At 42.4% G+C, this 18803-nt stretch overlaps 1 protein-coding gene across 3 annotated transcripts in view; it reads right to left on the bottom strand.

Moving 5' to 3' along the window:
- The window catches only part of SERTAD2 (SERTA domain containing 2), a 109188-nt gene that overhangs the window by 9638 nt on the left and 80747 nt on the right, over nt 1-18803 (bottom strand). The window contains exon 2 of one of the 3 annotated variants that reach the window (XM_017649784.3): nt 16101-16150. The exons of 1 other annotated variant lie outside the window; for it this stretch is intronic. The gene's annotated coding sequence lies outside the window, so the exon portion shown is untranslated. Of the gene's footprint in view, nt 1-11708; nt 12020-16100; nt 16151-18803 lie in introns of those variants that run through there. One more of the 3 variants, XM_017649783.3, reaches the window with a different exon arrangement.

Below are 18803 nucleotides of genomic sequence, written 5' to 3'. Positions count from 1 at the left end.
CCACCCCCAATCCTGAAGGTAAGGCCCGTGAGGACACAGACTGTTTTGCGCATCTCTGAATCCCCAGGAAAGGACAGTTCCTGACACACAGAAGATGCTCCAGCAATAGTTGTTGATGAAATGAATGGTAAACACAAAGTATGAGAAGACCACTGAGGGATAGCCAGAGAAATGTAGAACAAAGGCAGAGAGATGTGTGTGTCCTTGGCCCTGAGTGTGACTGTGTACGGAAGGGAGGGTATGAGTAAGGGAACAGCTGAATGGACCTCAGAGGTGACAGCTGCACAGGGTGGGACCTGGGTTAGGAAATGCACTGGGACAGGCATAGAAAGCAGGCTGGGGGGCTCTATCTAGCACAGAAAGCTCTCCCCTGAATGCCTCTCTCTTTTTAGTTCTCCAATTTGGGTGACCATCAGACTCCCAAGGAGGGCTTGTTAACACAGAATGCTGTCCCCCACCCCCTCCAGATTCTCATTCAGCAGCTCTGGTGTGGGGCCTGAGAATTTGCATTTCCAACAATTTCCCAGGTAATGCAGTTCTGCAGACCTCACTTCAAGAACCATGACTTCCTCTTTTCCCCATCTGGCCATTTCATATTTAAGTCTTAGAATATCTTCATTTGTTTAATCTTGAGTTTGAAGTTCTGAGCTATTTTGTGTCTAAGCAAGTAAGGAAAAATGGAATGAACAGCATTTTTCTGATGGCAACTTATAACTGACTTTTAAAAAAAGACTATATGCAGAAGTAAGATGTCTTCAGCTCAATTTTAATGATAAAGCTCAGCTTCTCAGACTGATAGGACTGATATATCAGATCCCACTAGCTCAGTGGGGCCCAGTTTCTTCTGGCTGTAATGTTACAGCAAATGGTAGTAAGGTATTATGCCCACGGTCCAAAAGGGAACTGAAATAGTACCTATGTATTAAAAGGGTAACATTCCACAGCATTTATATTTTTAAGGCATTAAGGAAAAAAAAGCAAACATTTAAAAAACATCAGAAAAGTTATTTTTTCAATGGATAAAAAAGATGTAGTATATATACACAATGGAATATTATTCAGACACAGAAAAGAAATCCTGCCATTTGCAACAACATGGATGGATCTAGAGGGTATAATGCTCAGTGAAATAAGCCAGCGGAGAAAAACAAATACCAAATGATTTCACTTATTTGTGGAGTATAAAAACAAAGCAAAACAGAAAAAACAAAACAGCAGTAGACTCACAGACTCTGAGGAAGGGACTAGAGGTTACCAAGGGGAGGGGCTTGAGGCAGGTTATGGGTGAGTGGGGGAGGGGACTAAAGGGGCACAATAATTCGAAATCACATAAAAGTTGGTCGCAGGGGCTGTAGTACAACATGGAGAATACAGTCAATGATTTTGTAATATCTTTCTACAGTGATAGGTAGTAACTGCACTAGAGGGGGTGAGGATTTGATACGGGTAACTGTTAAACCACTGTTTTATATACTTTAAACTAATAAAAAGATTATATATCAATGATACTTCAATTTAAAAAAAGCTCTTAAACTCAATATTTTTCAAGTACCTAAAAGCTGCACCTTTAAATAAGTTTTTAAAATCACTAATGTTATTTGAACTGTCAAAAATGTTACAATTTTTAAATTAAGAATATTAAATCTATTTTTACAAACTACCACCTTCTGTCATTCCCACTAACAACAACTACAACAAAACTCACTGCTGTAACCCACAGGCTCACCACAGCCCATGCTTCCTAGAGGCCCAGAGCCTGGGCGGCTGGCTGACAGATCCAGGCCCACAGAGGGGCCGCATCACTGCTAGGGGCTTGTGAGAAAGGAGCCTGAACAGCAACCATCCTCAGCCCACCATAAGAGTGGGCTTTCTGGCTGTGCTGGTCAAAAAAAAAGATGTAAGTCATTACTTTGAAACATCTCAAGGCCTAACAGGGTTGTACGTTGTGTACAAAGAGCCTTTTCCAATTTCCTTTCAGACTAGTACATAACAACTAGAAATGCAGTGTTTTCCCTCCTCAGAGAGTATAGCAGGTTCCACAATTAAGGGACATGTTGTTTCAAAGTCAGTTAACAAGGCAGAACTAAGCCTGGTGTCTGCAGCTGCGGAACGGTAGTTTACCGGCGGGGCACGTGGCTTCTGAGGAGCTGGTCCCCGGCCTGTGCACTTAGCATCTGTGTGTGTCTGCAGGAATGCTGTATTATGATAAAGATGTTCTTAAACAGTAGTTTAACAGGTCTCAAGAAAAAAGTTCCTAATTCAAGGGGAAACTCTTAAGCCATATCCCTAATCTCTTCAACTGCACCATCCAATGTGACCACTGGCGTGACCACTGGTCACTAAGGAGTCCAGAAGAGCCAGGGCGACACTAACAAAATCATAAAAATGAGGCATTGACAATTACATCAACAACTCACAGCAATGGTTTGTCCTCATGGGTCTACCTCATTTGAAGAAAAAAGCAGCTAAGAGAACACATGTGACGAGTGTCAAAAGGCCAGTGGAGGCTATTTCCTCACTGTGAGGTCCTGTGCAGAGAAAACCAGAGCCCTTTAAGTGGGAACACATTCTTTCAGTTTCTTCTGGGGGTAGTGGGAGAAGAAAAGAGCGCCCCTGGCATAATTATTATAAGTGTGACAGACTTCCAAGACCAACCAAGAAGGTGGCCAGAAATGGTTTTGAGACAACTTCTGAGAAACACAGAATATTCTTATTCTCCTCTCCTCCGCCCATACACTTGCCTTAGGATGCACTTTGAATCCTGAATTTGAGGTGGTCCAAATGGCTCCTCACAAAGGACCCCTCCCACCAGCCACAAGGCAGGACTCTGAGAAATGGTCTTCACCATCAGTCTGTCACCAGCAACTCCCAGGCAGGCAGGAAAAGCCCCATCCTGCTTCAATGGGGGGGGGGAAGCCACATTGGCTTAGACAACTTTCTACACTTAGAAAACACACAGGACTCAGAAATCTGATAATGTCTACGCTTTTAACACCCTACCTCCCCAAGTAACAACCAAACACGCCACGAGAACAAAAGGGCCACCCTGGAAAGGACGCGGTAGGTGTAGGTACAGACAGGATCAGAGAGAAAGTTAACAGAGACCCAGTCCTCCCAGGCTTTGCTCTGTGCATGCGCCAACGCAGCAGAGTGACAGTCCCCCGTCCCCGGTGGCGATCTAGTGCGCCGGCAGAGTGGGGGGCGGGGACCAGCAGCACTCCCAAAGGCTCCCTCAGATCCCAAACTGGCTGCATAGGCCTACGTGAACGGCAGAAACAGGGGCGAAATTCCAACAGGGAGAACGCCTCTCTGCTTATTTACAGAGTCAGGGCTCCCAGAAGACACGGGAGTGTCAGGTCAGGATCCCTAAAGCTGCCGGGGTCGGGAAGTTTTTTTTAAAGCAAAGCTCATCCAGGCTGAGGTCCCTGCAGTAACATCCATGCTAATTGGTAAGTAAGACAAAGCCTTCCCTAACAAATCAGCAATGTAATTACGAAGCCAGTCACTAGATGAAGCCAGTTGGGCGCGTTCGGGCGCTATTCTGAGGCTGTAACCCGATCCCGGCGGCGACGGCGCCTCCCCCGGCTCTCCCGCCGCGCAGGGGCTCCGGCGCAGGGCCCCGCGCCCGCCGACAGTAACGGACCCTGCACGTCCACCAGACCCACGCCAACAATCTCCTTTGCTTTCTCGACAGCATTTTGAAGCCTGCAGAGAAAACCGGAATTCGGCTTGGAAGTCAACCGCTCAGTCAACTAAAACAAAACCAACTTTTACTCTTGGGAGATGTCTTCTGAAGTCCACATTTTAAGAAACTCCAGCTTTCCCTCTCGAGATTTTTACATACTTCTATTAAACTGAGGACAGTTTCTGACACTGTTGGTTTGTCAAATACAATCTTTTCTCTTGGAAAAAGAAAACAAACTTAAATGTTGACAACTAACTGCATTTAGTAGGCAAAACAGAGTCAAGTGCTTGGAGAGAATATATCAAATGTTTCTTTGGAATAATTCATTGCCTTGTTAATAAACATCTAGAAAGAAAAAAGAGTTTCTTCGAAGGTACCTATTCAGCAGTATAATCTAATAGCCTGTCTTACTGGTTTGTCTGCCAGATGGAAATTTTAGGCTTTAAACGTTACTCTTACGAAGCTAGAAGCTAAGGACACCCTTCACCTCTTCCAAAGACAATGGAAATGCTAACAATTCTTTTATTGTACCTGACGATTCTGGCTAAACAGAATTACATGGTCTCTGAACTTTAGTTTAACAAAAACATAATATATGATGCCTGGAATTTGCTTTAAAATGCAATAATCTGAGGAAAAAAATAGCCATGCAGAAGAAACAAGACTGATAAAATGCTGATGACTGTTGAAGCTGGGTGATGTATGAGGGTATGCACACTGTACTCTTCCCTTTATTTTTGAGTACGTTTGGAATTTTCCATAATAAAATGTTTTTTTAAACCCACAACACGCCAATAGGTATTTTTAAGATTCTACAAACTTAAAAAATAAAGTAAGCACAATAAATTGTTTACACCCGCAAGAACTACTCTATCATCGTGATAGAATTTTACACACAACAAAGTTATTAGTGCTCTATGTAAACAAGCAAGCCCAGGACAAGTCACAGTTCCTTTTAAGCTCTGAAAGACAGCACGTCACATCTAGCCACAAGGGGGCGCAGCGGAGCAGCAAGGCACTGAAGTCTTATAATTCACCTCAGTTCCTACCTACAGATCTCTCCCAAAGTAGACACATTTCCAAGACTGCTCCCTAATTCCAGTCTACACAAGACACTGCTAAGCAAGCCAAGAGCCTTGCCAAGACCAAACTAACTTATATTATGGTATGGTTCAAACTCTGGAAATATTTATTGAATGTAGAAAAGGTTCTTGCCTGTATGTGAGTTAACACTGATTTTTCAAAAACCATGGCTAAAATCCCTGGAGGATTCCTGAAGTGAGAATACACACAAGACAACAAACACACAAACACAAGTCGTTAAGATGTGGATCTGGAGAAGCCAACAGTTCAGAATTTCCAATGGGGGTCCCAACAATACAGTGAGTCAGAAGGTTAGCACTAAGAATTTTACTAGTATAGAAAAACCTTCAATAATCTAACTGCTTCTTAATAAGAAGAAACTGCCTCGACATTGAAGAGATATGGCTTCAGGCAGTTATTTGGGAAAATTTCATAAAGGACACTGGAGAGGAGCCATTACATAAAATATAACACAGTTAACCTTTGACAGTGAAGCAACTTACCATACAAACTACATGCAGAAATTCTTTCTATTCATATAACAAGTTGAGGTTCTATGATGCTGTATGTTCAAGAACAATGTTCAGAAGAGATGAACTATTATTACCAACATTTCCATTTGAAATCTGGTAAACATGAACGAATTAAAATGTTATTTTTATAAATAACATATTACTATAATCACTTAAATTATGATGCTGCTTTAGACTAATTTGGTGTTAGGAACACATCTTTAGCATGCTGAATCTGGAGCCTCATTATCATTAAGGGAAGGAATTCTTAGATATGAATTTCTTTCTCTTAAATATAATATGTCTGTAAAGGTTGGCCAGGCTCACCCCACCCCCATTCCTGTGCATAATGAAAATATTTTTTTCTTCTGTATATAATTGCTTGAATGGGATTCTGGTTTCAACCCTCCTGCAGCATCTTTTCCCTAAAGATACCTTGTTTTTCCCCTCACACTAGAGACCCTTAATAAACAATGTCAGGGGGAAAAATGCTTAGGGTAGAAACCAAACTCTGTGCCAAAAGTACATGAGTTTTTTTTTAAAGAAGGCCATCAGATATATATATCAGTCACATTAACAGGTAAATATTATTTGTTAGAATAAACCTGACAAGTAACCTTCTAGGTTTTTGTTAGCCAATTACTTGCCAATTATTTGCTAAATAAAACTAACAAAAACTAGGTATTGCTACATCAGTGTTTTAATGGAAGCGTACCTTAAAGGTTGTGATTAGTCTTTAAGCTTCTTTGCTTTTAAATTTGGAATGTCTCATTTCTGGGAAAAATCATTTAAAAAAGAAGGCAAGCTATATTCACGAATACAGAAATAAATCATTTTTTAACTTCCACATGCAGTTTAAAGAGGAAAACCAGTGAAATGTTATTTCATTGTTTATTTATTGAGTAAAACTAAATGTTGTACTGTATGGCCTAAATATGGATTCCTTAAAAAAAAAATCAAATTTCTACAGTATGACAAATGAGTGTAAAAATTTAAGGTACAGGATAACAGAAATATACTTAACAGGACATGTAAAAGAGAGGAAATAACTATTGTACTGTGTAGGTATCTATCCCATGTAAGCAAATACGTATTTAGAATGCTTATTTTAGTTAATTCTAAGAATTAGGCAGGCTAGTGATAAGGTTTTATGAAGACAATTTAAATTTTTCTATCAACAGAGCAGGAAGAAATGAGAATACAAACTAAACTTGAAGGCAATGAATGATAGTTTGAAAATATGGCTGTCATTTGTTTTTCAAAATAATTGCTTTGGGGCTATTTTGAGATAAAATACATTTCTTCCCCAGGACTTCTGTGTATTGACAATTAATGACTCATAGAACTTTACAGAAAAGTCATTTAGTCAAAAAGAATCAGAATACCATACTGAATGTAATGGACATTTATCTTCTAAGGAAATGACCTCTTAATACCTCAGTGATCTTTAAGGAGAGCCTGCCTCTAACCCACCCAACTGGCCACCCCCTAACATTCCACTCATCCTGCCTACCTTCAGGAGCTTTAGCAGCGATAAGGCAGGTGCCAATCGAGCAAACCGTATTTTTTATTTGTAAACCAACTACTACTACTAGATAGCTAACAACCACTGCCAGGTGAAATCTATTTTATTTTATATTTCCGGACACAGTCAAAACATTTTTTATAAACCGGTCTGTTTTAAAAACTGTTCAGAAAAGACCACCACCAGGTCCCTGCCAAGCAGAGGCGGCACCGTTTCTTCCACAGCTGCGGACCACAATGCTCAAATTCCTCCGCCAGACCGGTTCTGGGAGAGCGGGGAAGACACAGAAAGGCACACACATGTAACGAGAAGACTCCCTCCTCAAAAAAGGAAAGAAATCTGGAAAAGCAAATCTGTACCACATATTATTGTACAAGGGGGAAAACAACTCAGGGAGGATCAGTTTAGAGCAGTTGCCACCTCATTATCATGTCAGTGTGGCTAGAGTTTTGTGCAAACCTGTTCTGGTGTGGAGATGACCTTGGGACTTTCAGATTCCCCGAGTTTAACTCATTTCTCAACACCAGGGTGGGGTACTCTAGCAGACCTGCTCCCAGCCCCAGGAGCTGGGCATGGTGTGGAATGATAAGCGGCCAGCCACAGAAGAGGAGAGCTAGGAGCTAAAGGTTAATTTGCAGCGAGGGACGTTTCAGTATTTCACTTTCTGACCATGGCATATTCAAGTAGTATTTTTTACTTCTGTTCAACAGGTTCACACAGCCCACTAAAAGAGTGTGTGTGTGTGTGTGTAAAATGTGTGTAAACTGTCCTGAAGAGTCAGAATCCCTTCCACTTCACTATTCTAACTGAAACTCCTTAGAAGCACAAAAAGGCTTGGTTTACTGTTTTCCTAAGTTAACTTCCTATGAAGGCTGTTAAAGGAACAAAATTTGGTACCTCTGCACAGCTACAGGTTTTTGCAGAGACAAAAAGACAGTAATGCAGGCATGAATTAGTTCTAATAACTTAGGTCTGCTGCTACCTGGAGTTACCAGAGAAACAAAGCTGCCTTTGGGCACCTAAAACTAGTCAGACCTGCTGTAGCAGCTGCACAGCCTACTCCAGATCTGGGCTCCATTCCCCTCCCCTCCAGCCCCCACCCCACGCATCCGCAAGGCTCACTCCACTCAGGGCGGCGCAGGACCAGGCACACTCAGCCCTCGTCCTGCTGTTCCTGCTGGGAGGCAGGGCCAGTCCTGGTCACACAGTGTGCAAGCATGAGAGGAGGCCAGACAAGAGAGCAGATGCCGACTCCATTCTGAACTGAGAGCAGCAATGGGCGCAGAATAGGGTCTGTGACCCTAGGTTTCTACAACAGACAAATCAAACTGTGGTGTCTGTGTCAGTGAATCCTGGCAGGTATTTCCAATTAAGTTCAGATGAGGGACAGAAGAGCCTTTCCAGCTTTAGGAGCCCTCAGACCACAAAGAGAGCAGAATTTCCACAAGGGAGTCTGCATTGTCTGCATTCGGTGCTTGTTTAAATGATAAGCATCTGCTTTTGTCCTGTTAGAAATCATAGGTTTTCAAAGATATCTGTGAGGTTTTTATTTTGAAATTTTTATTTGTATTTCAAAGAAAATTTTTTGATGGCCAAGCATGTTTTGTTTGTGCCATGATCTTCAAGAAAAAAACAAAACAAAAAACACAAGGCATCTATTTATTACCCAGAATAGGAATGTCATCTTATTGGCCTGACATATGCCATTCACAGATTCATACAAAGAATGAACTGCCACACAGGGCTCATAGAGAAAGACACTGTTCCACACAGTGAGTGATGAGCGCTCCAGGGGACAGTTCTGTTCACAGGGTTTCCCAGCATCTACACAGAGGGCAGAAGTTTGCCTTTAATGCCAATTGCCCTGGCCGTTGGAGACAATAACTTTTTTAAAAAAGACACACCAACTTTGGTTAGTAGCTGCTTCCTTCAAGAAGATTTAAGCTAAATTAAATATCCACATGCTTCTTAAGCAGCAGTCCTAGTTTGTGGGTTTCTATCAACAGCTGAAGGAATAATTATTAGCAGTCAGTAGATACATGATTTCTGAATATGCAGTGGCCACAGCGTTTTTAGATTTTCGTGTTCTGCAGGTCAGTAATAATTAATGGAAAGACCTATGAAGTTGGGTATTGTCCTTATTTCAAGGCCATTTCACTTAAAGCTGGAGCTTGCTCTTTGGTGCCTTTAGTATATACCTTATCTTTGGACTCAAAGATCAGAGACGGGTCTCTCTCTCCCTCTCCCTCAACAAGAAACTATTTGGACTGGAGCTATCTCCTATAGGATATGCAGTAACAGTAAATAGGAAATTTATTCATCAAGATTTTTGAAAATTCTATGTGTGAGTTAAAAGTCCACACTCCTAAATACCATATTTATCTATATTTTTAATCTATACATAAGTGGACAAAGTGGTCTTGATTTTTCTGATATAAATAAAATATAGAATAAAGCTTTATGCTTTTACTAGTGTTCTTTAACAAGAAATCACAGCGAAACCTCTACACGCTTCTGCTGTAGCTTTTAGCTTTCTTAGTAAAGTGTTAAATAATTTTGACCAAAGGTAAACTTGTAGTATCATTTGATCATGATAATTCATAGTATGCTACTTTATTTATTGACAGAAAAATGTCTTTCTGTATTTGTATGTACATATATAGGTATGTATCTTCAGCTTCCACTTACACCTTTTTTAATCAATTTTTTTGTGTGTGTCTTTCTAAGGTAGTATTGTAACTTTTTTCTGCCATTGGAGTACTGTTTAAAACAGTGGATGCCAAAAGCTATCAATCACTACACAAATTTAAGTGAATTTTAAATATCAAAATTTTAAGTATTTTTATATGCCCAAAATTAATTAATTATTCAGTGGAGGGCAGCTGGGTAAAATTAATCTATTTCAGCTTCTCAATTAAAAAAACTTGCAAGGGGGGATAATTTAGCAAACAGGGGTCTAAAAATTTTCAAAATCTGAATATCCTTTCTTAGCTCTTAGAGGGAAACAAGTCTGAGCAGCTGTTACCTAAGAAGCTATGAGACTAGCCTGACAATAAAACTTGTTCCCTAGGACACCTCTTGTCATACACTTGGTTGGTATTATAAAATATGAGTCCTCTCTCCCACCTGCTGTAACAAAGCAAGGAACAGTGCTTAAAAAAAAAAACAAAAGGCCATCAAATTCCATTTTATTAGATTTCTCACCTGAAAACAACATGGTTATGCAGACTTTAATTAGGAGGAGGGAAAAGAAGTAAAAATTATTTTAGAGGGCTCCAAACTTGATGAACAGCATAAACAATTTTACATTAACATATAATACCTCTAAGTAAATCAATGAAGCTGAAGGAAAACTTTTTAACATTTTCTCTCTTATGTTACCACGAAGAAATTGATCAAATTAACAGGAAAGCAGAGATCCATGAACAAGCTATACTTGCTGGTGCCAGAAGCTGGGATTTTAGACGGGTATTTTCATCCTCACAGCACACCCTAGCACACTCAAATCAGAATAAACTGCTATAAAAAAGGGGAGGGTAGGAGGAGCTCTCAGGGTGAGACCTGCCTTCTGGTTAGCTGAGCAACTATCTCCCCCCTCCTGCCGCGTGAAGCAAAACAACCAGAGGCTCTCAGGTGGACTGTCCTCTGGGGTTGAGTGGGGCCAAGTACCCACTTCACTCTTGTCAAAGACTAGTCCCTAATTATAAAATGCTACTTTGAACACTTAAGGCCTCAGGGATCCTATTGGCTACTATAATTTGTAAGATCTCTGCACACATTATAAACATTTCTTAACATATATTGAGAAATCGAAAAGCATATTTCATGAACAAAGCTTGAAAACATTTACTATCTTCCTTAAGACCAACTGGAGCTGCCCAATTCGACTCAAATAAAAACCGCTGGAGTTTGAGGCTTGATGTCTCACCCTGCTGATGGCCCTTCCCCATTCAGTGACCATAAAAACTTACTTTCCATCTCTTGAAACATCCTGAAACTACCCAGCTTGAAAGCAAAAAGTTGTTCAAAGACGAACTATATCTAGCCTTTTTGTGAAACTTAAGACCAAACCCAAAACTCTAGGCCCATCTCAATCTATTACCTGCTAAAGGTAAGATAACTCATGGCCAAGAATAGAAATGAGAACAACTGATGATTTTCTCTAGATGCAATAGACTTCCGAGGGCACCCTGTCTTAATGGTACAAAGTCCAAGGCTAGGGACAGCTGGCTCTCCTCAGTCCCCTCCCTTTCAGTCATAAGCGGTCACCACCAAGACGACTTACAGACTTCTAACTGAAAACTGGTGAGACATTAAGTTTAATATACATACATACTCAAAATCAATTCACTTGTCACGGGTGAAAAATGGGTGGAGTGGTCTGTTTTTAAGCTAAAAACACAAGGAACTCACAGAAACACACTACACCAAGTTGGATGCGAACCCTGTCACGGAACCCAAAAGTGAAGCAGCCTTCGCGTCAGCAATCCAAGCTTTAAAAAAAAAGTCTCGCACGTTTACAACAGCACAACCGCCACAACACGCACACACATCCCAGCCCCCTCCGCCCACTGGGCTCGGCTAGCTCCCGACCCTCTCCTGACCCCGGCCCGTGACTGCCAGTCCCCTGCCCTTCCCCCAGCAGACCTGCCTGCGTACCCCAGAGGTCCCCGGCCCCCGCCCCGGGGTTCCCAGGGCCGGGCACCGGAGGCAGCACTCCTCCCGGTACCTGCTCCAGCCCAGGACCCTCTCGCGGAGGCCCCCACGATCCTCGCGGCCTTCGGGGCCCCTCCTCCGCCCTCGGGATCTCCCGGCCCTGGCCGGGTCCCAGCGCCACCCCCCACCCACCGGCTAGCCCAGCGCCTCCGAGGATCCCCTCCAGCGGGGCGCCAGAAGAACTTACCACATGCAGCTCCACCTGGGAACTAGCGCATCAAGAGGGGTTTCTGCCCACTCCTCAGGCTACTCTTGCTCCATGCGGAGTCCCCGCTCCGGGGGCCCGAGGGTGGCGCCGGGGAGCGGGCAGGAGGCAAGACCGCGGCTAAGACTCCGCCGTCCTCTGCCTGCGCGCTCGGAGCATTATACAATGGTGGAGGCGGCGGCGGCAGGCAGGCAGCGGAGGAGGAAGCAGGAGGCGGGCGGAGGGGGCGCCCTGACCGAGCGAGCGGCAGCTCGTGCTCCAGCACTCGCCGTGCAGGAGTGACGTGCGGCCAGCGAGCCTCCCGCGAGCTCCCGGCCCCGAGCGCAGCAGGCCCCGCCCCTCTCCCGGCCCCGCCCCCGGCTCGGCCCGCCCCCTCCCCCGGCGGTCCCGGGAGGCTCGATAAATGCCGAGCCGGGGCCCGGCAGCCGGAGGAGCAGGAAGGGGCAGGCGGAGCACGGGAGACGCCGGGTGGCAGCGCCGCCCACGGCTCCCTCTCCTCCGGCGCGCCCTTTATTTTCTCTTAAGGAAAGGCTGAGAAAGAACGATGAGAGGAAAAGAGACACTCCAGCCAGGGGACCACAACTAACCACCAGTAATCCCCTCACACACTAAAAAACACTCATGCAAATGACGGAGCGGCAGTGACAAAGGCGGCAGCGAGTACAGCGCGCGCACAGCCCGCTGAGTCGCGCGACCGCAAATATGACAAGCATCTGAGCTATTCGGCAACTTGGGGCCGGTCAGCAGGACCGGCAGGGTCCCGCGAGGGCGGGGGGAGGGGGCAAAAATCCGACCCCGAGGCACGGTGTCCACGCTGCCTGCGAGGCTTTCGGGGCAGGCATCCCGGCAGGTCGGGGGCGGCAGCGTCCGCAGCCGGGACACTCCCCGACGCCTCTGTCTCAGGATGCGCAAGTGGCCCACGGAGATGACCAAATGGCAGGATGGGGACTCCATCTGGAGCCGGGGGACACAAAATGCCGCTTGCGCACGGAGATCTCTGTGCAACACTCGAAATAGGTCACCAAATCAAGAGTACTTTCAGAGCAGGACGGAAGCGAGTTGCATCTTTCGTGGCCAGCTGAGCGACGGTGCAGACCCCGCAGCCGGCCGCCTGCCCTGGAGGAGCCCACACATGTAGGAGAGACAGGCGTGGAGAAGCAGGGAGGTCAGAGGCGCCGTTCTCTGCTCAAAAGGTTCAGGTTGATAGACTTTACCCTCAAGAAACAATCTGAACAAATTTATACTAGTTGAAGAGGTGTGTAAACCAAAGTGGTGTACATTTCAAAGCAGTAGGGAAAGAGAGGCAGGTTTCCCGGAAAATTAGAGATTATTTAAAAAATTACAGCGCATTCAGTGTAAAGATGTTACAAAAAGTAATTCAGGCACCTTAAAATTTTGGCTGCCAACCCAATCAATATCATCTCAGATCACTTTGGCTTTTAATGGTTCACTGACTAGTTAATATTTAAGGACAATAAAACTTTAAGACCTAACATAAAGGCGATTATAAGTCGTTAACATCAAGACAAGTTTAGACCTATTCAAACTGTTGTGAAATGATTTGTTATCAATCAAATCGATGGTCTGATTGAAATTAAACCTGGCTAAAATTGTTGGTAGTGCAATGTTTCTTGTTTTTTCTTTTAAGGGGAATGAAAAAAAATTTTTACTGGATTCCCACATAATGAAAATCTCATATAAGTATAACCAGTGCCAAAAGCTAACTAGATGAGGATGTCATTGGAAAGTTTCATTATAATAGCATTCCCAATTACACAGCCTGGAAGTAGTGCTCAGGGCCCTCTGCAGGTCCTGCTCAGTTTGTGCCTGTGTGGCACAGCACTCAAACATTTTAGGTGCAGCCAAGATATCTTTCATTTCCAGAATTCTGCCTTTTAAGACGACACTAACTACTAACAGTTTCCTAACCACCCACGTACACTTTCTGCGCTCACTTTAAGGAAAAGCCATTGAAATAGAAGCTGTAATAATCTCTTCCTGTGATAGCTTTGTAGCAGGGGCCAGAGGCTGCTGAATTTAAAATGAATTTAAACTGTTATTCATGAATTGAAGTTAGCAGCAAGTTAAACTTGCAGAATTTTTCTGACAGTTGGATATTTTCTAGCAAATGGATTACGAAATGCAGTACAATTCCTGTACAAAAGAACTGAGATCAAAGTGACGATTTTTGTGTCTCCAGAGTGGACACGTGATTCTGCTGAAGCACTTGTGTAAGCTCAATAAAGGTCTGAGTTCTCAGGAGAGCAACCTGAATTCTGAGGTGAAATGGTTTTCACCTTTCCACACTTTTAGAAGGCTGTTAACACTTTGTTTCAGTGCACACCTTATATAGGAGTCCCACTTCCCCCACTGTTGGATTCTGGCATCTTTCACCAAGAAGTCAAAGCATGAAGTGGGAGGTTCAACAGCTGCTGATGTGGTTCAACACAAGGTGCTTAACTGTCTCCCCTCCCCCAGGCCAACTCCCCCACTGGCCAGCCCAGCAATCCTGCCTGGCCCCAGGAATCCAACCCAGGAGGATAAGGAGGGGCCCTCCTAGAACTTTTGAAGTCAACTCCCTTCAGAATGCAACAGCTTAAGTTATAAAAAATAATTGTTTTTTTCATAGCAAATGAACAAGAAATGCTTAGTGAGCATGAAGAGTGGTTTTCACTCTAAACTCCTCGCAACATCTAAAAGCCCATTTAAAATAATCCTACTCTCAGGATTTAGAATTTGGAGTTTCTCCTCACTTTCACACGTAGAAATCAGGCCAGTCATCTACATTTAACTATCAGGAACATATCTGTTTAGGGAGAAAATAAATATTGCTTTTGTAAGTATAGAATTGTGATGGTAATTTTAAAAAATACTGATGTGTTTCAATTTCAGAGAGGCACTTCTCAACATTGCTTTGTCATTCTGGGTACTAGTTTGCACTTCGCTGCTTGTCTTTGAAAGTCTCTGTGCTCCCACATCTTGCAAACTAGTAGGGTACTACACTAACAGAAGGCTACTTTTAGTACTTAAATAGCATGCACCGAAGAAATGACACAAGGACAAGCTGCCTGTATAAACTGAGAAACAAAGACTTCAAAACAGTTTTCAAATAAATTTTTCTTTCTCCTTTACATTATTTAATCTTTCAGGTTCCATCTGAAATACTGGTAATAATCATCTATCTATATACCTTGGGAATATTGGTCATAGGGCAATAAAATAAAATAAAGACTTTCTTAAACACATTGTATACATCTGGCTGGGCTGAGTAATCTTTTCACGGAAAATACAGAGATCCCAACTGAATGTGGACTTCCCAATCACCAATAACTGAAAACTGTTAACTTCAAAATAAAGTTCTGGAAATCACATCACCTAACTGATTATCAAGGAATTGAAACAGGATACAATGACTTGGAAAACTAAGTACTCTCACAAAGATGGCACAGACAGGCTTAGTACTTTTCAGCCACTCCCAAGTGAAAACTTCACTGTACCAAAGGAGCCAGTTAACTCATTTGCTTCTGAAAACTCTTCTCCATCTCTTCCTCCACCTACTTTTGGCAGGTTTTCTCCTGCTTCTCCGTGAAGTCACACTTCACACAAGCAGGACTTCAACTCCAGTGAAGGCTACTTTTGCAAAGCTTCCCTTATTGTTACTGGATCGCTTTGCATTGACTGCCCCTTAGGTACCAAGGGAGGATCATTCTGTTAGATATATGCTTTTATCTTCTTTAAAAATATGACAGCATTTAGATCCTGAATTGGAACAAAATGCTAATAATAATAGTTGAGGTAAATGCTTTGAAAACCATTTCATTATCCCTAGCATTTTTGATTAGTCCCTTTTGACCATTTCTAGAGAAGATGGCTCCTGTTGGGCATCAGCTTCCTTCCTGTTTCATTTGCCACTATTTTCCATGAAATCCTCAGATGAATTGTGAAGTCCAGTTTAGAGCAACTCTCCTTAGAGACTCCAGCTTTTGCTGTTGCCCTCTTCTCAGCTGGAGAGCTAAGGCCTTCCCTGGCGACACTCCAGGGTCCCCTTCCTGCTGGATGCAGCTCCACCAGAACTGGTGGTCATTCTCAAAAACATCTCTTCTGGTCCCCAGTTTCCCCACACAGTACTACCCCCTGGTGGCCTCTGCACATTGACTCTATACTTCCTGTCTGTGAAGCATCCTCCCTTCTTGAGGATTCATACTTCTCAACAGTAAAACTACCATCTTCCACAAATGTCAATGAAAGTTAGAAGTCTCACAGCCTCCAGACTTTCCTTGTCCCTGGGAACCAGTCTAGTGAGATGAAGAGTCCTGGAGTAGGAGTTGGAAGATCTTGTACAAATAAACCACTTAACTAGAATTAATCACTGACCTTTTAGTTTCTTAATCTGCCATGTCACCGATTTAGGATCAGCACTGGTTCTGGTGAAAAAAGCACAGGGTGTTGGTCAGATTTCTGGTCTAGTTCCTCAGCCAGCAGTGAGGCTGAGCCAGACCCCTGACATCACAGGGCCTGCTTCCACACCCCGCAAGAGGAGCTCAGGCTCAAAGATTTCTGTAGCCCCCTTCCCAGAGTGAGGAGTCTGTGAAAAGTGACCACAATGGGGATGCCTTCCTGGAGGAGTTCTAGGGCTCTAATGAGATCACTGGCTCAATGTAGAAAAATAAAAAACCAATGTCACATTCACACATTTTTAAAACAAAGGGGTGGAAGTACAAATAATGATAATATGCTCTGTTCAATAGGATATATTCTTTGAGTTGTGTCTCACACCAAGAAGACAGATTTGAGCCAGTCCTACTTACCCATATTCTCCTGGATTTGTTACCCATTATGGTAACAATTCAAGTCACCTAGCAATTAAATCTGTAATACCACCCCCACCCCCAACATATGTGTAGAAACAGGATGGTTAACAGGGCATTTTCCTATGGATTCACCTGTTTGCTCTTCGTAAGACCTTCCCTATGCCACAGGCAGGACAGGCACTACTTCCCATGTCTTACAGGTGAGTAAACGGTGGCTTGGAGAAGAACCTGCCAGTTGAACTCTACCAAGCTGACTCCCAGGGACAAAGAAGGTCTAGAGGCTGCAAGACCCTCATTGAAATTTTTGTGGAAGCCAGGAAGGACTCAAGCAGAACGTCTTGATCTCCTCAAGAAGGGAGGATGGTTCACAGAAAGGAAATAGAGTCCATGTGTAGAGGCCACCAGTAGGGTCATGCTGTGCCAGGATCTAGATACCGCTTTGCTTCAACCCTTTACAGAGTCATGAAATAACAACAGTTCTATTTCTTACACGAAGAACTCCAACTGTTGCCTGTTCATGGCTTTGTGAGGATCACATTTTGACCTGCAGCATTAATAAGCCACAACCACCACAACAAGGAAAGAAATGAAACTCATCATACCTTCCAGCCCCTCACTCATTTCCAATATGGTTCATAAAACTGTCATTCACAACTCTACCTTTAGCAACTAGAACAGTACCTGACACAGTATGTACTTGGTAAATATTCAATGAATGAATAAATTAAGAATGCTGTAGAGTTTGTACCAGCTTCATAAACTCAAGGGGTTCATCTTTCCTGTTAAAATTTTCCTCTCACTTCCTTTCACTAAGCTCTAGTGAGTGTGTGTGTACACATATAAATAACAATACACATACATTGTTCAAGCAGTATTTGAGAACTCTCATAATTAAGATCGCTGTAATGATATGATATTGTAATCATAACTTCTTTCCAGCATTTCTAAACTATGACATTTGGGTTTAGCATAATTAAAAAGACTGATGAGCACTCATGAAGTACTTATTGTTAAGAGTTAATCTATATAGCCTCAATGTGGAAAGAACAACCATGCAGATAACTGAGCATGTTAAAAAAAAAGACTTGCCAATCCAAATTTTCAAGTGATTACCTGAATGGTTCAAATGATTATTTATTAACTGTCACCTTCAGGCCCTCTTGGCCATGGGATATAAAAATATGCCAATAATCAAACATGTTATGAATATCATCAACCAATATTAATTCCCAGGAAAACTTGGTAAAATTATGTCAGGAAAAATAATTTTTTTCAAAAGCATTACTCTAATGCCAGCTGTCTCTCATGTTTCAAAATAAAGTAAATTTATGTGACTGACTAAACTAAACTCTATTTTCTGCTATACATATCTATCATAGAAACTAGATTGTACCTTTAAATCACCTGAGTGAAGACATCATTTAAGATAAGTATGGTGATTTAGGGAATGTAGATAATACATTTAAACCATTTTTTGAAGTCTCAGCTATAAAAAGTCTACACTGAGAAGTAAAAAAAAAAAATTCAACCTTTATAATGTTATAGATGACCAGGAAAATCCTCTAAGTTACGGCTATGAGGTATCACTAGAAAATAACTGCGTGGACAGAGAACACAGTTTAAATGTAAACACAGTATACAACTAAAAATGAATCAGCTCTTTGCCATTTGGAATTTCTTATTGGTTTTCTGAAGGAGAGGTAACAGTTAAGATGGTACAGACTTAATCTTTTAACCACCAGTATAGAATTGTTTTTTAAAGACCTGTTGTCAGAATAAACAAGACCTTTTCAAATTACCCAACTGTCCAATATTATTAGTCCCCTGTGTTAAAATGAAAAGAAATATATATTTTTAAATTTCAAATCTATTTAAAATTTCAGAAATGTACAAGGTGAAGAAACTAAAGCAAGCACCCCAGATAATCACCAATACCATGTTAGATACACTTGTGAACCAGTCAACTGTTTTTCTAACCATGCTTTGAACACTGAACAAAAGATTTAATCTTGCTAAGTAATATTTGTTTCAAAACTGTTTTCTTAGACAAGCCTTGGTTGAGTTATATGAAACTCCTTAAATGGGCAATTATCAGAGAAACTGGCATGTAAGGAAAAAATAATAGTGTGAATGAGCTATATGTAACTTCCCTTTTTAAAAACAGAAGTTCAATCTGTAAGACCAAATTTAGAAAGGAGAGTGGATGGCAGCAAATACCACGAGAATATCATCTATAGCGTAACTGCCCACTGCCATTCTGTTCTGT

Source organism: Manis javanica, chromosome 1 (assembly GCF_040802235.1).
Source record: "Manis javanica isolate MJ-LG chromosome 1, MJ_LKY, whole genome shotgun sequence".
Lineage (NCBI taxonomy): Eukaryota > Metazoa > Chordata > Mammalia > Pholidota > Manidae > Manis > Manis javanica.
Note: the sequence above shows the minus strand (reverse complement) of the source record. Positions and strands in the feature narration are given on the sequence as shown.